Source organism: Calidris pugnax, unplaced genomic scaffold (genome assembly GCF_001431845.1).
Source record: "Calidris pugnax isolate Ruff unplaced genomic scaffold, ASM143184v1 scaffold44, whole genome shotgun sequence".
Lineage (NCBI taxonomy): Eukaryota > Metazoa > Chordata > Aves > Charadriiformes > Scolopacidae > Calidris > Calidris pugnax.
This window is the reverse complement of record NW_015094506.1, coordinates 21999016-22017404: the sequence shown is the minus strand read 5'-3', so window position 1 is coordinate 22017404 and position 18389 is coordinate 21999016. Positions and strand designations below refer to the sequence as shown.

General features: G+C 39.7%; 1 protein-coding gene across 5 annotated transcripts in view; it reads right to left on the bottom strand.

Annotated features, from left to right (window-relative positions):
• The window catches only part of GRIP1 (glutamate receptor interacting protein 1), a 108122-nt gene extending 102231 nt beyond the window's left edge, over positions 1 to 5891 (bottom strand). For all 5 annotated transcript variants that reach the window (XM_014963658.1, XM_014963660.1, XM_014963657.1 and 2 more), the window contains exon 1: positions 5815 to 5891. The gene's annotated coding sequence lies outside the window, so the exon portion shown is untranslated. The remainder of the gene's footprint in view (positions 1 to 5814) is intronic.
• Between the last annotated feature and the right edge of the window lie 12498 nt (positions 5892 to 18389).

The following is an 18389-nucleotide window of genomic DNA, read 5'->3' as shown; positions in this document are numbered from 1 at the left end:
TAAATATTATCCTTGCAAGGCATTTTAAGGTTCTTGGATTTGCGTGTGCTCCCTTCTAGCTCAGTAGTTCAAAATTCAGCCTACCCTAAAATTATATTTGTTTAACATTTTATTTTTGCATTTAAATTCTGTTACCAAACTTCCCCAAAAACGAGGCTACAAAACCGCTAATAACAGCAATCTCAGAGCCTGAGCCACTGCAGAGGATGCGCTCAGGGCTGTACATTCACTGTGTTTTCCCTCCAGTTTGATGGCTAGCTCTGTTTTTGAGATCAAACACTGTGCTGAAATAGGAAACCGGTATTATAGAATGCTTCAAAGAATCAGGTAGCGTGGAAAGCAAGTGCAGTATTCATGGATGCACAAAGGAACTGAAAAATCTGGTCACTTTAATTTCAGACTTCAAAGTCTTGACAATTTTCCTTCAGAGTAGAGTGATCTATTTTAACAACTGACCTGTTAGTACCTCCCTACAACTGCGTACAAAACTTGCAAATGACAAATAATAATAGAAAAAAAATTGGTTAGGGAGAAAAACAGGCTCCCCATAGTGGAGAAAATGTCAAAGGATGATTTATAACATATGGGCTTCATCTATTCTGCTCTCCTCCATAAGGGTTGGCATGCACTCTCACCATAAATACAGACAATCTGCCTGTTCAGCAGATGAGGTATCACCGTGGAGTAGAAGGTGGCTGGAATGAGACTTGGGAAGGTGTAATGGCTCCTGTGTGTCCCAGGGGCTGGCACAGCTGGAGCACTAGGGTTACGCGGGAGGGGACACAACAGTGGATCAAAGACCACACGATGAGGGACAAGACTTCAAGGACCTTTTGCTAGGTGCGTTGAGCAGGGCAGAAGGAAGACAGCTGTGTTTTCCTTCTGTCCCAGAGAAAAGGAATTTTCCTCTGTTTGAGGAAATGTTCCTACCACATCTCTCCTCGTTATTTGGCGCTGGTTCTTTGAAGGAGAATTTACTGTAGCAGAGAGACAGCTACATGACTGCAATACTCCTGGCTAAACTAAATCTCTCAGTTCACAGATGATTCAAATAGCTGCCCCAGACTACAGTTTGCATTATAGTTGTTTGAGCCCTTTACCACTTCAGGCAATAAAACTTCACATTTCTAGAATTCTCCCATAGAGCAGATGTCTGAGTCAGTAGATGCAAGAAGTAAAAAGCACAGATTTTTTAAATTTAGTGTCAAATAGACTGGACACAAATTAGGTTTTCCTCCAAAAAACAGACTTTCAACCCAACCAATACTATTTGCAGAATTTAACTAATGATTTCAGCCAACAAAAATTAAACTGAGAAGCTGAACCACTTCAGCTCTTAAAAACTGTGGGGGTTTTGACTATTTTAAAGTGTTTTTTAATAACAGTAACTTTTAAGACTCAATCAAAAGCAGGTACAGAACTGGACTAAAACCAAAATGAAATTTTTGTTTCAGATTTTACAAAATATTCTAATCAGCCTCAAATTTACTGTGTCTTTTTTTGTTTGTTTCATGGAAGAATTATTTTTATGCTTGTATCAGGTCATCTCTTTCCCCTCCATCCCCCCAGTTTTCAGTGAGTCAACTGAAAATAGACAAATAAATAAAGTGAACAATTTGCACAGCATTAGTGTTGACAGGTTCCTCCATGTGGTTAGAACAGGTACGAGGGCAGTGGGTTTTGTCTGAAAAGCATGGGAGCAGCTATTAAACCTGTCCATATTCAGGACAGCACTGTGAACATGCTTGTCTTTGAGCATATGTTAAAGACTGTTTGATTTCAAAGTGCCTCTTTAACAGTGTCATCATGTCTTGACATTGTATCACTACTGTTGGAATATTTGATGCCCTTTTTAAAGCTCCCACAGCAATAAGCAACCCCAGGAATGACACCTTTAAGTGCTATATCCCTGATGCTTCCCCTTGGCCAGGCACCGCTTCAGACCCTTGGGAAGCCAGGAGGAAACCTCAGCCCAGGAAGTCAATGGGGACTATGGCCATCTAAGCCTAGGGACTCAAGCAGTTACCTAACAAGTGAGTATCAAATACTTTAAATGTCAGGCATTTTTAACTGCATCTGTGATTCTGAGGGAAGGGTCTTACCTGTGAATTTTGAAACACGCTGCTTTAATTTTTGTGCCTAAGCGCTAGTCTGACAGGGATAGTTTCCTGAATGAGACACAGTACACAGCCCTGTGGCTTCTGTAATGCACTACATGGGCAGAGTAGCAATAAGATTTCATTATATACTGGTCGACAGTCTATATTTAAAGGATCAGGGGAGAAAATCTGTTTCTTACTTTGCGGGCTGCTTGTCATGTTGGTGTTACCTCAAGCCTCACTTTTTTACGTTAAGAAATTCAGACTGTAAAGCTAAATAATGTTTCAAACAATCATGTATTTATAACTATAACTAAACACCTACATATCTGCAAAATTAAGTCCAAGTTTCAAACTGCAATTATATTAATGCATGTAATTTGAATTAACTATAATTTCAGCAGTTCGGTAAATCCCCTTGAAAGGATCTGTTGCTTGTTGATTTTGCGCCATGTGAAGACATGATAAATATGACATGTAGTCTCATCACATGAATAATGCATTCTGCATCTTAAGCGAGCAAGTTCTGCTCCAGAGAGATGCTTAATCCATTCCCTGCTTCTGGGGATGAAAGGAATTAAAGTCAGTGCACTGATTTCACAGTATGCACTCATTTGACTTTAATTATAAAATGATTATTTCAACAATTTTCCCCTGTAAAATAAACCAAGCCTGAGCTCCATGTAACCTCTATAGAATTATAGTACTTCTCTGTGCACTCAGTCTTTGCTCATCAATACTGCACTTCCAATACAGTTCCACATGGAAGGATAAACACAACCTCTTGGGGTTTACAGTGGGTAGTTTCAGGTCTCACAGCAACAAAAGCTCCCCATTTTTTGATATCTGGCCAAAGGAAGGAGCACTGAAATCCTTTAAAGTGAATTCAGATGTCATGAGTAGGAACTTCCACCAGGCACAGGGAGATGACATGACCTCACATTATGCTGGCAGATTTACATCATGCAACCTAGATAGATATTTTCACTGGTATTCTTTCCACAGACTGTTCAAACCTGTGTAAAGCTCAGTATAAGATTACGTACGTTGCTAACCCCTCAAATTTTTCCCTTGGCTGATTCAATGGCCAAAACATTCCTTGGGAATAGGACATCTGCTGTCCATGTCTCAGGAATGACAGAGCAGCAAGTGGATTAGACAGCTATACTGTCAAAGGCACTGCCATGCTTCAAGCTTGAAAAAACAGCACTTCAGGAATGTGATGTTTTATCAGGCATACCATCTGCGGGGAATAGAAATGAATGCTTTCCAGACAGTGTATGCTCTCCATGTAAGGATGACTGACAGTAACTCCAGCAGACATCTCTCCATCCAGGTCCAAAAGAATTTACCAGGTTCATTGCATCACACCTTTCAATTCCAAAGCTATTTGGAGCTGACCTACATACTGTCAGAAACATGATCCTGCCCCCAAGGAAAAGCAGCTGTTCTACTTCCAGACTCAAACTAGTTAATCCTACTAGTTAATATTACCAGCACTCACCCTACTGCCAAGCTGGCTAGCTGGGATGCATCTGCATTTGTGTCAAGACTAATCCATAATGTGGATAAACCGTTCACAGACAAGATGCTATTTAGATGCTATTTAGACAATAGATGCTATTTTACAAGGTGCCAGCTTACATAAGAAACGTGGGGTCAAATATTCTCAGCATCCAAGTGATAGAAATGTTTACAGGTTATTTTCAGAAACTTCAGTCAACTCGTAAATGTTCAAGTTACTTGTCAAAATAGTATTTAGTTTTACAAAGGTATGCATGTATCAAAACTCACAACATCCACTGCTCTAGCATGTTAATTTCTCAGGGCATGAGAAAGTTTTGATTACTATTTTTTAAATATCCAAGTGGCTCAATCTCATTTATCCTTTGGGGCCCCCATGGTCTAGAGATGCAACCATGCATCAAGATAAATGTTTGCACTGTATTAAAAGCTGAAGAACATACATAGGCTTAGATCAGTTTTTTCAGAACACCTGAAATAGACAGAGTACATCTCACCAAACACTTGCCAGTATTATCTCTCTGAACAAACTGTGACTCATTCAGAGCACACAGGAAAGATTTGTCTGCGATGCTCTCAGAAACTCCAGAATATACAGTAACTTACAAAAAATAATTTAAAAAAATTATCATTAGTCATGATGACTATTCAACACTTGAAATTCTTAATCTTACCAAATGCTCTAAAAGTTGCAGCAGTTCGACTTCCATCAAACTGTCTCTTTAAAGAACACAACTGAAAATCATCAGGAGTTCTCAAAATGCTATGCAAAACCGTGAACTTTAGCCTGTATTTGGATCTTAGCACACGTGATTTATAAATACAGTAGCCACATCATAAATGACACTTGCTAAGTTCACAGTGAAATAAACGAAAAAGATTTGGGGAAAAAAAGAAGTAGATACTTAATATGTTAAGTATTAGTGACCTACAAGCTAAAGCATTACTAGAAGGGGTACGCATACAGAGGTCTTAATTCACTCAGTAGAACAATGAATCTTTATTTGTATTGACTTGAAGGAAAAAAATCTGGTTGGTCTTCATGTAACTAAAGAGTTTCTCATAACAATAACTGCATACTGGACACTGCAGCTGTGTCATTTCACAATGTTTATGATCTTCATGATTCTACCACAAAAATAACAATCTTAAATCACTAGGCTGTTTTCAACAGACAAAAATGTTCCTTATGAGGAAGAGTAAATCATCCAGCTCGCTCCTTCTCGCACACATATACAAACGTGCACACAAAGCATCCACAAAACAGGTTCTTTGGCCCTTGAGAAACACTAGTTGTCGGGATGAGATCTGAACCTGACACTGGTAAATGACTGAGATCCTTCCCCTGCATCCATAACCTCCCTGTGGGATGTGTGACTTTGCTCAGCAATACAGCCTTGGAGTGCATAGAATATTAACATTAGTCATTAGAAGGTGAGCGACATGACCTTACAGTTTCTCCTTTCTATTTTAATACATCTTCCCTTCGAGTCAGAGGTGACTGTGCTTGAGGTGAGAATGGCAACATCAGTTATTCCACCTGTGTACAACCTTTGTCAGTGTTCATTTGTTTTCATTAAGAGATGTCTCAATTTTTACTTGAGGTGAAAAGCCCTTTAGAATGCCGCATAACATATATATGAAACTTGCTCTTCATGGATATATTTTGCAGATTTGTTTGAACTAATTAGAGACACAAGCTTGAAGATCACATTTTAACCACTGATCTAGTGGTCCAGCTTTGTGCGATGCGATGACAGAAAAGACAAGGATGACATATGTGTGGCAGAAAATCACGTGAAGATGAGAACTCTATCAGAGTGTTGCTCTGCTAGATTTCTGAGCCTGCCTATCAACAGTGGAAAATATGAGCCAATTGCCCTACACCACCGAAATCAGATATTGAAGAACAGATTTCACGTGGCCTGAAATTACAAGTCTCTGATGGAAAGGTTGTTGTGATCAATGTCTGAAGTCTGCTGCAAAAGATAGACATGGGGATGTTCTTCATAGCTGAAGCCCAAGGTAACTTAACTGTGGAAGTTTGTTACAGCTCCCACGGGACCTGCCTTATAAAGTTGTGTGGTAGTAACTGTAGTTCATTTGCTTTTTATAACTAATTGAATTTTGATTAGTATTACCTTGCTGTTCACAAACAAGTTGGTGTTATAAAAAGCAAAGCAAGTCTTACCTGGAATACTCTGTCTCCTCACAGACAGTGCTCCATCAGGTGCCTTTGCCTGGTTTGCAGACTTTGTGTAAGGACTCTCATCTAAACAGAAACAAGCAACACTTCCAGTTACTGTTAAGTATAATGTTAAAAACAACATAACTTTTACCCAAATACTGTGTGAACTAGCAACAGAGAGCACAAGAGCTGCTGTGAGCTGGATAAGGATGAGTATTTCTGAATGCTGACTCAATGCTCAATGTCATGTTTAGACTCAATGACAAAAGTTCTGAACAGCAGAGCTGAAAAGGATGAGGTAAAACTCATATTGGAGATAATGCTTAGTTGATGACAGGCCTGATATACAAAGGCCTTTTTGGTTTTAAAAAAATCATAGAATCTTCCCTTTTTCTCATGTTAAGAAGCTTCTCATGTCAAAGACTCAAATTAGAGAGGTACCATCCCTGCTCAGGAGTGAAAGGTTTCCAGAAGCTTTTGAATATTCCAGCTGTAAAGATGTGTTCCTCTTCCTTTGGGACCTGTCAGTGGGTGGTTCCTTTCCTGTCATAACGATTGATTGGGGAAAACGTGAGAAAGCTGTTGGCAAATAGGGCAGGCACATTTATGCCTAAAGAACGGCACTGTGACAGTCTGTGTCTAAATAGGAGGCTACGTGGAACACCTACTGATCAACCTCAGCGCATAAGAGACCACTAATGGTGGGATGAGCAGATGAGTCATCAATTAAAGGCAGCAGTAGGCAGAAAGTGAGTCACTTCTACATCACTCTTAAGAGCAGAACGACGGTGGGGAAAAGATCAATTATATTGTAGCTTTAGAAAGGACAAGCTATAAGCTCAAGAAAGAAATCTGAATAAACGAGAAGAAATAATAATATGCATTTTATTACTTCAATCAAAAGAAAGGAATCAGAAGAAATTAGGGTTTTGAGTGCTCAAACACTTTGAAGTATTATCAAATCCTTCTATTTGCATATTTTCCTTCAGGTTGCAAAGGACTGATGCGTTTACAGCATGTTCATGAATACATGCTGTATTAAAAACAGATCAATGACCAAAGGAATCAAAGACTATGCTATCTGGTATAGCATCCTCAGAACAAGTATAGAGCCATACAATCATTTTCTGGAGAATCACTTTTTCTTTTCAGATTACACTCTTGACATTAAAAGCCTTCTTTGCTGATTACACCATTCATGTCTTGCAAAGTCTCAAACTCATTTAGAAACTTGCATCAAAGCCAGCAGTCCATTTTTATATGTGAGATAAGGGTTTGGTCAGCGTAAGACAGTTTAAAACCAAGTCTCAGAAAGAAGCGACTGGAAGAGCTGGTTGGCTTTTAAAACCAGAACCTCTGCAATGAACTCTGCTACTGTTAGGTGGATGCAGTAACAAAAAACTTAAACAAATAGGCAAAACCAAAGAACATAAAGTATTGTTGTATAGTCATGCACCTTGATGAAAATGCAGGAAGTAATGAAGAACATATATTGGTAAAATACCTAACAGCCAACATAATTGGTTTTTCTACAGTAAAATGAACTCCCATTGCTTCAGGACTACATTGTTACAAGGAGAAAGATAACAGGCTTGACTATACTGTATGCTAGTACCAACTCCAATAGAACTGTCAGCTACAGGAAATACAAAAGCATGAAAAAATATTAACAGACATCCAGCTATAATTTAGGAAAAAGGCAGATATGTAAAGCTTTATTCTTCCATTTGAGGAAAGTGGAAAAGCTAATATTATTGCATATGCAGAATATATATCCCTTCATTAAAGAAAAAAAAAATAAAATAAGAATGAACTGGAACTTCTGAAGGAATTAGGATTATCTTTTTTGTTTTGCAGAAGAGGCACCACTGAGCTCGACCTCACAAGAAAGCTCTCCAAACAGCCTTGCTAACTCATATCAATACAGAAAAAATGGAGCTCATCAATAACACGTAGCTTACATGTCCCATCCATTATTACTTATGTGCAAGTGCTGAACATGACAGCACAGTGTGACACAGGCATTTTTCTATTAAAAAGTAGGCAGGAAACATAATACAATTTCTCAGGAACCAAGGGATGGTGATGACATTTGGGCCCTATTTGAATGTGTGCCCTACCTATGAAAAAATCTATCAATTTACAGAGCAAAACAGTCCTCCCCTAGTCAGACTTATTACATATGAATTCTTCTCATCAGATTTGAGAGAGGGCAACAAAAGAAAGAAGAATTTCCACGACCAGACCTTTTTCACTGAATCTTTGTCACTAAGCAAATGAGTAGATGAGCTACAGACTCTCGCTACAATAGGATTTTCCCAATATTGCCTGGCGCTGGGAATACCTGCGGTTATCCTGAGTTCGGAATAAAGGACAAGCCTGCAAATCTTTCCAGGTAACGGCACCAATGAGAGAAGGGGAGTGCATGTTTGACTTACCAGGGAGCCTGAGCAGTAAGTCTAGTATTTTCTATATAACAACCAGCAGATACTAAAGGTAACGGAGACTCCAGAGGTGAGTAAGGTAGCATCATAATTTAAGCATATTAACATTGAAGACTTTGCGGGTATTTATATAGTTTAGGTACCGCAGGCATGCAGTTGAGTTACATTTCTGCATCTGTCTACAGACTTTCACAGCCAAAAAGAGAGGCCCAGAAAGCTGCTTCATAAACTTTTGAACCCCTATCAATGCAAAATATGCCCAATTATGATTGGGAAAGAACAATGAGTCACTGTATCATCAGCGGATTGGGAAGCTGCTCCCAGGACAGGAAGAAATTCTCTTTCAGTGCCCATTTAACAGTAAAATCACATTGCAACATAACTAGAAATCAGTGTAAAGGATTCCCAGAAGCAAAGGAAAACAAATATAACCAACTGGCGAAAGAGTGCTAGCAGCCTTATTGAGATGCTTATTTGAGACAGAAAAGTTACATAAAAAGCAGAGATGCAGAAATTGATGCCATCCTAAAGACAGGTGCAACTAAAGAGACAGGGAAGCCCTAATAACCCTAAAATGTCAGACACCACGCAAGCTGTCAAAAGGGAAAAACCTGCTTGTATGTATTAGCAAAGTTATATGTGTGGCCTCAAGAATTTAGCATCAAATTATAATTTATTGATGACCCCATCCGCTCTATAGTTATCAGGAAGGGTCTTAAAACATGCAAAAATGTTTCATGATAGCACTACCGAGGGAGATTTGTCCGAGTGTTTTGTATTACCAGCTTCCCTCTCTACAGCACAGAGACTTCGTGGAGATGAAACTCAACCCAGCAAGTCAACACTCTGAAAAAGCAAAGGAGCAAACAGGTATGAAGCATTCCCCTGCAACCGGAGACAATAACTCAAAGTTAGGTAAATCTGTGATGCCACACATACAAAGCAAAGGGTGAAACAGGCTAGACTCAGAAGCATAATCATAGAATCACAGAATGGTTTAGGTTGGAGGGGACCTTAAAGATCATCAAGTTCCAACCCCCCTGCCATGGGCAGGGACACCTCCCACTAGACCAGGTTGCTCAAAGCCCCATCCAGCCTGGCCTTGAACACCTCCACGAATAGGGCATCTACAACTTCTCTGGGCAACCTGTTCCAGTGTCTCACCTCCCTCAGAATGAAAGATGTCTTCCTTTTATCTAATCTAAATCTACCTTCTTCCAGTTTGAAGCCATTACCCCTTGTCCAATCACTACATGCCCTTGTAAAAGTCCCTCTCCAGCTTTCTTGTAGGCCCCTTTCAGATACTGGAAGGCAGCTATAAGGTCTCCCTGGAGCTTTCTCTTCTCCAGGCTGAACAATCCCAACTCTCTCAGCTGTCTTCATAGGAGAGGTGCTCCAGCCCTCTGATCATCTTCACGGCCTAGCGAGATAAATCTCACCTAGCTACACCCCTAATACTAATATAATCCAATGACCAGCAGGGAGCGAGCCACAGTCTGTAAATAATTCACAGGCCAAACTGCATCATCCCTGAGCATGGAGACACCTTCACTTGGAGCAGGCAGCTCCAAACCCTGCCCCTGGGGACACCAGCTCCTGCCCGTCCCTGGAGGAGCCACATTGCGGGTGGCCACGTTCACTACAGCGGGATGGGCGTAGCTATGCAGATATACTCTCAGACCTGCAATAATTACATCACTGGTTCTTTTTAAAAAAATTTATTCTAATTTCTGGCTAAGAGACTAGACAGCCCACAGTACACAACTTCTATCAAGTCAGTAGGTGATGGTAAAGTGATTACTATGCCAGCAGATCTCTTCAGTCAGTGACTGCGGGAAACAAACCCTCTTATGCTGTTAACAGGTGGGGGTCATTTTCTCCCCCAAAATCATAGTTGCATATTGTTTGCAGTTGCCATCATGCAACACTGAACAAGATACCCACTGTGTTAATTCACCTCCTTCCTGGCAGAACACAGCAATAATCTCAGAGGTGACACCTTGCAGATTACTGAGATTCTTAACCAGCAAAGCAAAATGATATTCCTGTTTTCTCCTTCTACTTGTCCTCATGGAAGAGCCCAACACACCAGTAACAGTAGCTCATATATCATCCTTTCAAAGCTCTGCACACAATTCTTCTAATTAAAGACTACAAAGATAATGATCAAGTGGATAGGCAAGTAGTCCTACTGCTTACAACTATTAATGTAAGGCTTATTGCCTTTAGTTATTGACTGTCAGGCAGATAAACAGCTTTTTGCGCTTTCCTGCCCATTTTTAACCTGCTGGCTTCTCTATCCTGCAACTGAATGACTCATTCTTTGAGTTAGGAACCATACTGTGACCCATTTATATCATTCCGTGATGCTCTTACTATACAGGGGAGTTCTCTGACCACGACTCAGAGCTCCATACACTGCAACAAACCAACAGTAATGGAACCCTACAAAGATTATACTCTGGACAATGTGTACAGATCTATATAAAGTTCTTGGTACTGTGCTAGCAAAATGACCATATGAAATATTTATGTATTTGCTGTATTTAGTTTAATATCCTTTGAAGGATACCAACTGGGGACACATAAGAGGAAATAAAAGGGAAGAGATTTCCTCAACAGCCAAGGCCAGGCATTCAACGTATGGGGTGGTTTATGGCACTGAACCATTTGCGTGTCTCCTGAGATAGCTGTGAAAGCTATTGATACAAGGATGTTGCAAAGCCTAAAAGCACTCCCTCCTTCAAGTCTTCACAACCGCTTAAAGGATGTTTCCTTCATTGCTGCTGCCCCATGTCCAGGTGATAACTACTGAATGCAGTAAACGTGTCCAAATCCTGTGCAGCATCAGGTGGCCTCAGAGGGCGACTGCACACAACTGTGTCCTGTTGGATACGAAGGGGAAGCCTCTTCCCACTCCACTGGGAACAGCTACTGAACAACTCAGCAGCTGCAGCTGTGGCCCTCCTACACGTAAAGGAAATGTGAAGATCCTTCACTGTTGTATCTTGTCTCTCCCACACAACAGCTCACTCTCAGCTCTAAATCACCCCTTGTACCTGCTCCTCTTCTGCGAAGTCTGCATGCCTTTAGGAACCGGGGAAATAACGTGGCACCAAATTTGTAAGTGAAGAATTTCAAACACAGGGGAATTTTTTAGTATCAAGAAGCTTGGAAGCTATATTAAATTTTTTCAACAGTACATGTGAAAACATTATGAGGGAGAACACGAGAGTTTCCATCTGTCAGTTTTTCATTCTCATTCTTCAACAGCTTACTTATAGCTCACAACAGGATAAGCCATTCTTTGGCCAAGGGAGAAATAAATTTAAACCTTTTTAGAGTTTGACCATGTCACTCCTAAATAGACTTCAGAACCCAAGCAAGTGAAATCTGAGGTGTTCCTCAAATGCTCCCCACTGTGAAGCATCTCCAACTACTTTAAGTCCCAAACGTCCGCAAGGAAGCATGTTACATCTTCATCTGGCTACATCTCCAGCTGTCTCAGTGTACTGGAGGAGTAAGATCAACTGCGTGTGTTGTTGCTTACACCATTTGGGATAGCACACGCCTCAGACTAGTAAAGAATCACATGCCTGTACAGAGAAAGAGGGTGGCAACACAACAAGTTGTCAAGAGGATGATGACAGCTGAGAGAAGAACATCCCCAAGGTAGCCACAGTTATTACTACAGTTATTACTTCAGGCATTCCTAGATCTATAATAGCCCATTCACAGAAATTTACCACTCCTTAACTTTATAATGAAGAATGTTTTCCGCTAAAAGCAACAGATTTTCATGAATCCTGCCAGTACAGCACAAAATACCAAGGTTCTCATACTTCCTGTATCTCAAATTTACCCTGAATTTTATCTTTCAATGGCAAAAAGCTCAGCATTACCTAAAAGCATCATTTTTGGCACAGTATCATACCAGTGACAGTTGGTAAATTCTGAGCTACAGCTACATTCTTGGTTTTCCCCATGGCTTGCAGCCAGAGGCTTTCACAGATGAAAATAAACATGTATCCACTGATGTTTGTGGTTTACAGAAGCTCTGAAGTTTAGAAAGACTTACAAAGAGCCTCAGTAGAACCTTCAGGACCACTTCTGCAGCAAAACTGCGTTCTAAACTCCGACCCTTCTGTTAAAGAGACTCCATTCTGTAAGAAAGCTGAAATACTTACTGGACCAGGGACTCGAACCCCAGTCTCACATTCATAGATGGGTACCCAAGCTCCCAGCTGCACAGTCATTAAGTGTTGCTTGGTTGCTCTGATCAATGTTTTAGGTATCTCATACAAAGTAAAACAGATTAAAGCTACCTCCTCTAGAATCAATCCCAAGCCCTACACCCGATCAGGCAGAAGAGGGAATCTGAACTCAAGATCCCCCATGTACCACTGCGAGCAGCCCAGCCCTACAAAGTCATCTAGAAAAATGCTGCTATCACATGCAAGCTCATCTTCTCAATTCCAGTTCTTTTGTTTCTGGTAAAAACGTATACACATTTTCTCTGAACTGTTGCAGATTCTGGAAAATGCAATTTTTGGATTGATCTACAGCAATGGGAAGGGAAAAAAATATCGAGAAGGGAGTTGAAGCTTGGTTATCACAGTGCCCTACAGCTTCCAGCTGAGAGAACTTCTGTTAGAGACAGTAGACAAGTCCTTCTCCCCAAACTTACAAGACCAAATAATTCTGAATGAGAACTAAGTAACTCTGAATATTTATGCAATACCCTGACCAATGTAACCAGCAGCAGACACAATCAATAGATAGATACCAACACAACTTAACTGAATCCATAACAGCTATGACATCTGTAAATGAATCACAGCAAGAACACTACTATCCAGACATGTTCTTTAAATAACTAAAGCTTATAAAGGTAAATGGAAGTTCTAAAACTCTGACAAGTTTTACAACTGAGTTATTGAATACACATGAATCAATAAACCAGACTGAAATTTGCTGGGAAGCAGTGAATAGTGGGAATTTTACTTTGGCTGTTGAGAGATTTGGCACAAATGTTTTTAGCCTGGTGTAACTTTTCTCTTTAGTAACGGTTATTGACAACAATAATGAAAAAATACCTCAGAGAATGTATTTTTCCTGCAAAAGGAGGATGTTTTTAAAAGATCTGCTTTTAAAGAATGCAAAAGTCTAGAGAAAAATTAACATTCTGGAACATTCATTGTTACCACAATGTCACCACAGCTGTGTCAGACCATAATGGATTATAAACAGCTGAAAAAAGATACAAATTTGGCAAAATTCTTTTAGCAGATGTATAATGTACAGATTTTGAATGTATATGCTTCATGAAACAACAAAATGTCAACAATTTGCTTTGCCCATATGCTAACCCTTTCAGACTTGTTATGGGAGCTCCAACCATGAAAGAAAGCATTAATTTCTCCTACTGGTGCAGAGGAGTAACAAATTTTTGAGTTCCCTTTAGAGCTATGGCTTCAATCACTTCCAATGAGACTTCATTTTTGAAATGGCAATGCTGCTCTTCAAAGTTGTGCACAGAAATATCTATAATTTCCTAAGAGCTGCATGTAAAGTAGTCATTAATGAACTAGGCTCCAAGTAGGACAAATATGAATCTATTTAATCTTAATCCTTTCTTATCAAACTCTGTGCTCAGTGGTCTCCAGCAGTCTTTATTAAGAAAACATAGGGTTTTAAATGCTTCCATAAGTAACATTTGTTGGTGTGTGTGACATGGAAAAATTATGAGAAGGAAGAGTTAGAATAGCTCCTCTGGTAATTTTCTTTCCCACATTTAGCAGACGTGTCCTCTGGTTTTCTTAGAAACTTAATTTTAACAGTTATAACACCCAATGAATAACGGTGTTGTCTCTCTAAAGTGAAAATTTATTCAATTTTATTATACTTTATGTAAATTTAATTCTTTTTTTTTTTTTCTGAATTATATAGTTACTTATTACAGTAGCAGCTCAGTTTTAATCTAGAAGCAAGAGAAGTAGGGTACTGTAATTATGCATAACGGTGAATCCATTGCCTATTGATATTTACAATTCCTCAGCAAGCTTGACCATTTGAAAAATTATTTGAATATCCTCCAGGTTTGCTTGTCCAAAGTTAATTTCCTAAGCCTGTGCTTAGGCACCCGAGTGGAAATGTTGGGTTTCCTATATGGCTAAGTAGGCTGATCTCCTCCCAAAGCTATTTTGCTCAGGAAAAGGGCGTTCCAAGACCATCTAAAGCATGCAGGATCTGCAGAAAGCTGAAAACATGTCTCAAGAGATATTAGCATATGGTGAAATTCACTTCAGTGGATTATCTAATAAAGAAGTAATCCTATTTAAATAATACTTCAACCACAAACTACTTCAAATCTGATAAATATATCTTTTTGTTTATACAGCATCAAGCATTTGTTAAGGGACTGAACTTGAATGCCATAAACCACAATCATTACTGAATTGTTACATAATTTTAGGATTCAAAGCGTGTTTCCCTCTGTTGTCTTCAGCTTATGTTCACTGTTTCTGGAAATAATACAGGCACCGCATAAATAAAATGTGTGAGGCTTAAGCAGAGCAGCTAGAAACTGAAGCAGCTGGGGCAGTGAAAAAGCTCAAAGGAACTGAGGATGTAAACTATTTTCCTCTATGAGACAGTTTAGGATTTTTCTGTACATGTAACTTCTGCGGAACACCTTATTCTAGAGGACGAGGCTATAAACCTTTCAATTTAAAAGGAAATTCCTATGTTATACTGATCTCACTGACAGGAAACATTTCCAGATACTCAACCTACATTTTTTGTTCTGAACAATCATGGTTTGTTAAAAGTTGCATCTTGGTCCACGGGAAGGCTTTGTTGAACTCCCTGCATGTGTGTTTAGGAACATCACATTACTCTGATATACTGCCACACGCTGGCATTGCGTGAAGGGGCCATACGTATACTTTTTGGAAAAAAAACAAACCCAAAACTGTTTTCTTTATGAATTTCTAATAATGACAAGTCAATTACATTGCTTAACATTGGTAATTGCTAAATCAGCATCTCTCAAGAATATTTGAGCCAAAATTGACTCAGGAACAAGAGGAACACTAATGTCAAGAAGATGATAAAAGAAAGGCTCCTGGAGGAGGGAGTTAAGCACATGAGTGAGACCTGAGCCAAGGCAGCAGCTGAGGGCCAGAAAACCAGATGACATTAATGCCACATCTCATGGAAAAACACTTTTATAAATAGATACTTACTTTAAAAACACATCAATGACCTTAATATTACCTTCTATTCTCTACCCGTGCTTCAGCTACCCCTGCCAGATGGGATTTTGCGGGGCTGGGAAGACAGCGATAGCTGAATAGGGAAAAAGGGGCCAAGCCATGTCCTGTAGCTCCTGGATGATGCTCTCCAGCTAAGCCACCACACACCACAGCCCTGGACTGCCAGGGCTGCCCACCACCATGCCTCCTCAGGACAAAAGGCAATCGGCTTCCCAGAGGGCAGCATTTCACTGTATCTTAACAAAAAATGACATGTGGTATGATCTGCTATTACATTTGTAGTTAAAATGCAACAGGAGAAATACATACCGGTCTCCTGAGCTCTGCATATCCTGCCTGGCACCTCCACCGTACCAGCCAATATTAACAGCAACTTACTTGTACATCAGCTGTTCCTGTGCTTTCTCAGCCCAACCTTGGTGGAGGTTTTCCCTGCAGCCTGACTGCTTGAAAATTAACAAGTAGAAGTGATGTTTGAAACTGCTGTTAGATTCTTTTAAAGCTTTCTGATTTTTCTACTGGGGAAATAAAATGATGTATTCCCCCTTCTCATCAGTGTGTGTATATACATATATATCTCTGCAAATAATGATCTTCTGGGAGTAATTGCAAGGAAGACACCTACCCCCTTCTACCTATGCAGACCATGACACAACACAGATCGGGAGCATCCACCCAGGCTGCTGGCATTACAGTTGACAGGGATGGGGGAAAGACAAGATGTCAATGAGGAACTTCTTTACTGCATGCCAGGGAAAGCAGAAGCTAGTTGCGTGTGTGCTGGGCGTGGCATTGATAAAGGTTAATAGCTGAGACAGTGAGACTTTCACTCAAGCTGCATAAAAAGTAAGTAAAATATGTTAAACTGTTTAGAAAACCTGAGTGTGTTCAGGAAAAATAAGAATAAGCAAAGTCATGACACCACCTCAAAGACAAGAAGTTAGAAATGGTAATTTTTTCATGAGGTTGGTTATCCCACCTCCATGCCAGTGCTGTGCTAATGCTACTTGCAGTAAATTATATCATGTATTTTTCAGCCTACTCGTGTCTCTAACTGTCTCTAGTGATGACATCTCCATCGCTTTCCTTTGGGGACTGCTCCGCAGGATGCATCAGATCTCACAGCTGGAAAATAGCTTCCTTCATCAGTCTACAATTTTCTTTCCTTGCTTTAACTGTCATTCTTGTACTCTTAGTAATATTCTTCTCCTCCTCAGAAGATCTCGTGAAAAATAACTCCCATGCGCTGTTCATTCCAGAAAGCACACAAATTACCATGCTTTCTGCTTTAGGCTAGGATCCTACCAGTTCTTCTTGTTGGGCACGACTTACCACAAAGACTGGCCAATCTTGTCACTGAATCATGGTGCGCATGCTGACTGGGATAGCCATTTGGTAAAGAATCCATTTGGTTTCTTTAAACCAGAAATTTGTGCAAATGTAACTTTAAGAGCATTAAAACATTAATGTAACATTAAGAGGAAAGCATACTTTTGCATCTTATGTTGTATGAATTTACAGCATTATAGTTATCCTTTTTAATCCCATTAACGAGCTTTATTTGATTCATAAAATAATTCTAACACTGCCACTAGGAGCTGCATCAACATTATACCAGTACCAGAGTATTTATATTGGCACACCAGTGGGATTGCCCCATTTATTTATAGTCCAAATGACACACATTAGTCCAAATTGGCACGGCTCAGGCTTAGTGAAAAACTGGTCTTTCAGAATGCACTTCTTTCAGGAGTCGGGCTATAAACCTGGCACCTTCCTCGTGCCCTTGTCAAATACTCTCCTACTTTCAGCCCTAGCCTGGGAGAGTTTACTCCATATATCCACAAAGACTGTGCAATAACTTTGACTAAGTTCAGTTGTCAGCAAAACTTCCCTGTTGTTGGAAGCTGTGACAAGTTTGAATACAGTGCAGAGTAAGAGTCGTTTAAAATAAAGTGCTGTGTGCTTTTAGGAGTGGGAACAAAGCATAGTAACAAAAGAGATGTCAAGTTGACAAAACAATATATACATATTTGTTTTACTTAAAGCTCATATAAAGCCTAGGCCACCTTCTGTGCTCCAGACAGCATCTATCCAGGCAGGCAGTTCTTTATAGCAAGCCTTTTAACCTGTCAAATACTCTATTTGCCAGTGCCTCCTGAGTCCTATTTAATTCTCAAAGCTTATTTAGGGCAGGCAGTTCATTGACTTCAGCATTCCTCAAATTCCACAAGAAGTGGTAATTATTAGACCTGCTTGTGCGTATCTTTGCCACATGCAAATGTATGAATCAGCATTTTGTAATCCAATGAAAAATGCAACAATAAAGAAACAGATACAGATGGATGTGCAACATACATGAAAAATACCCCCATAACCTTCAAGACAGCAGGCAAATAATTTTTAACCTTTCCATGCGCCAATACCCCAAGCTTTTTAACCAGGACTCCTTCTCCTTTAGGACTTCACAGCTGCACATTTACAACTTCTTTGGCTTTGAAGCTCCTAGAAACAATGACAGCATCAACCTATTGCCTACCACAACTGCAGGAAGAATAAACATGGATGTTGTTTTTTCATAGTGTACAAACTCTACTTAAACTTTTAGTCCAAACACTACATTGACAGTAAGATAATTACTACATCTTTCTCAGTATTACCAGTGTATCGCCAGCACTTTCAGATCCATCATAATACTCTGTGTGTGTCTGCATGCACACATGTTGAGTTTTAATGATGGGTTTATTTGATTCATAAAATAATTTCAAAACAGACAGCAGAAAGCAATTAAACATAACAGGAAATTTTACACATTAAAATTAGCTTGAAGCAACCTGACACAGTACTACATAAAGGA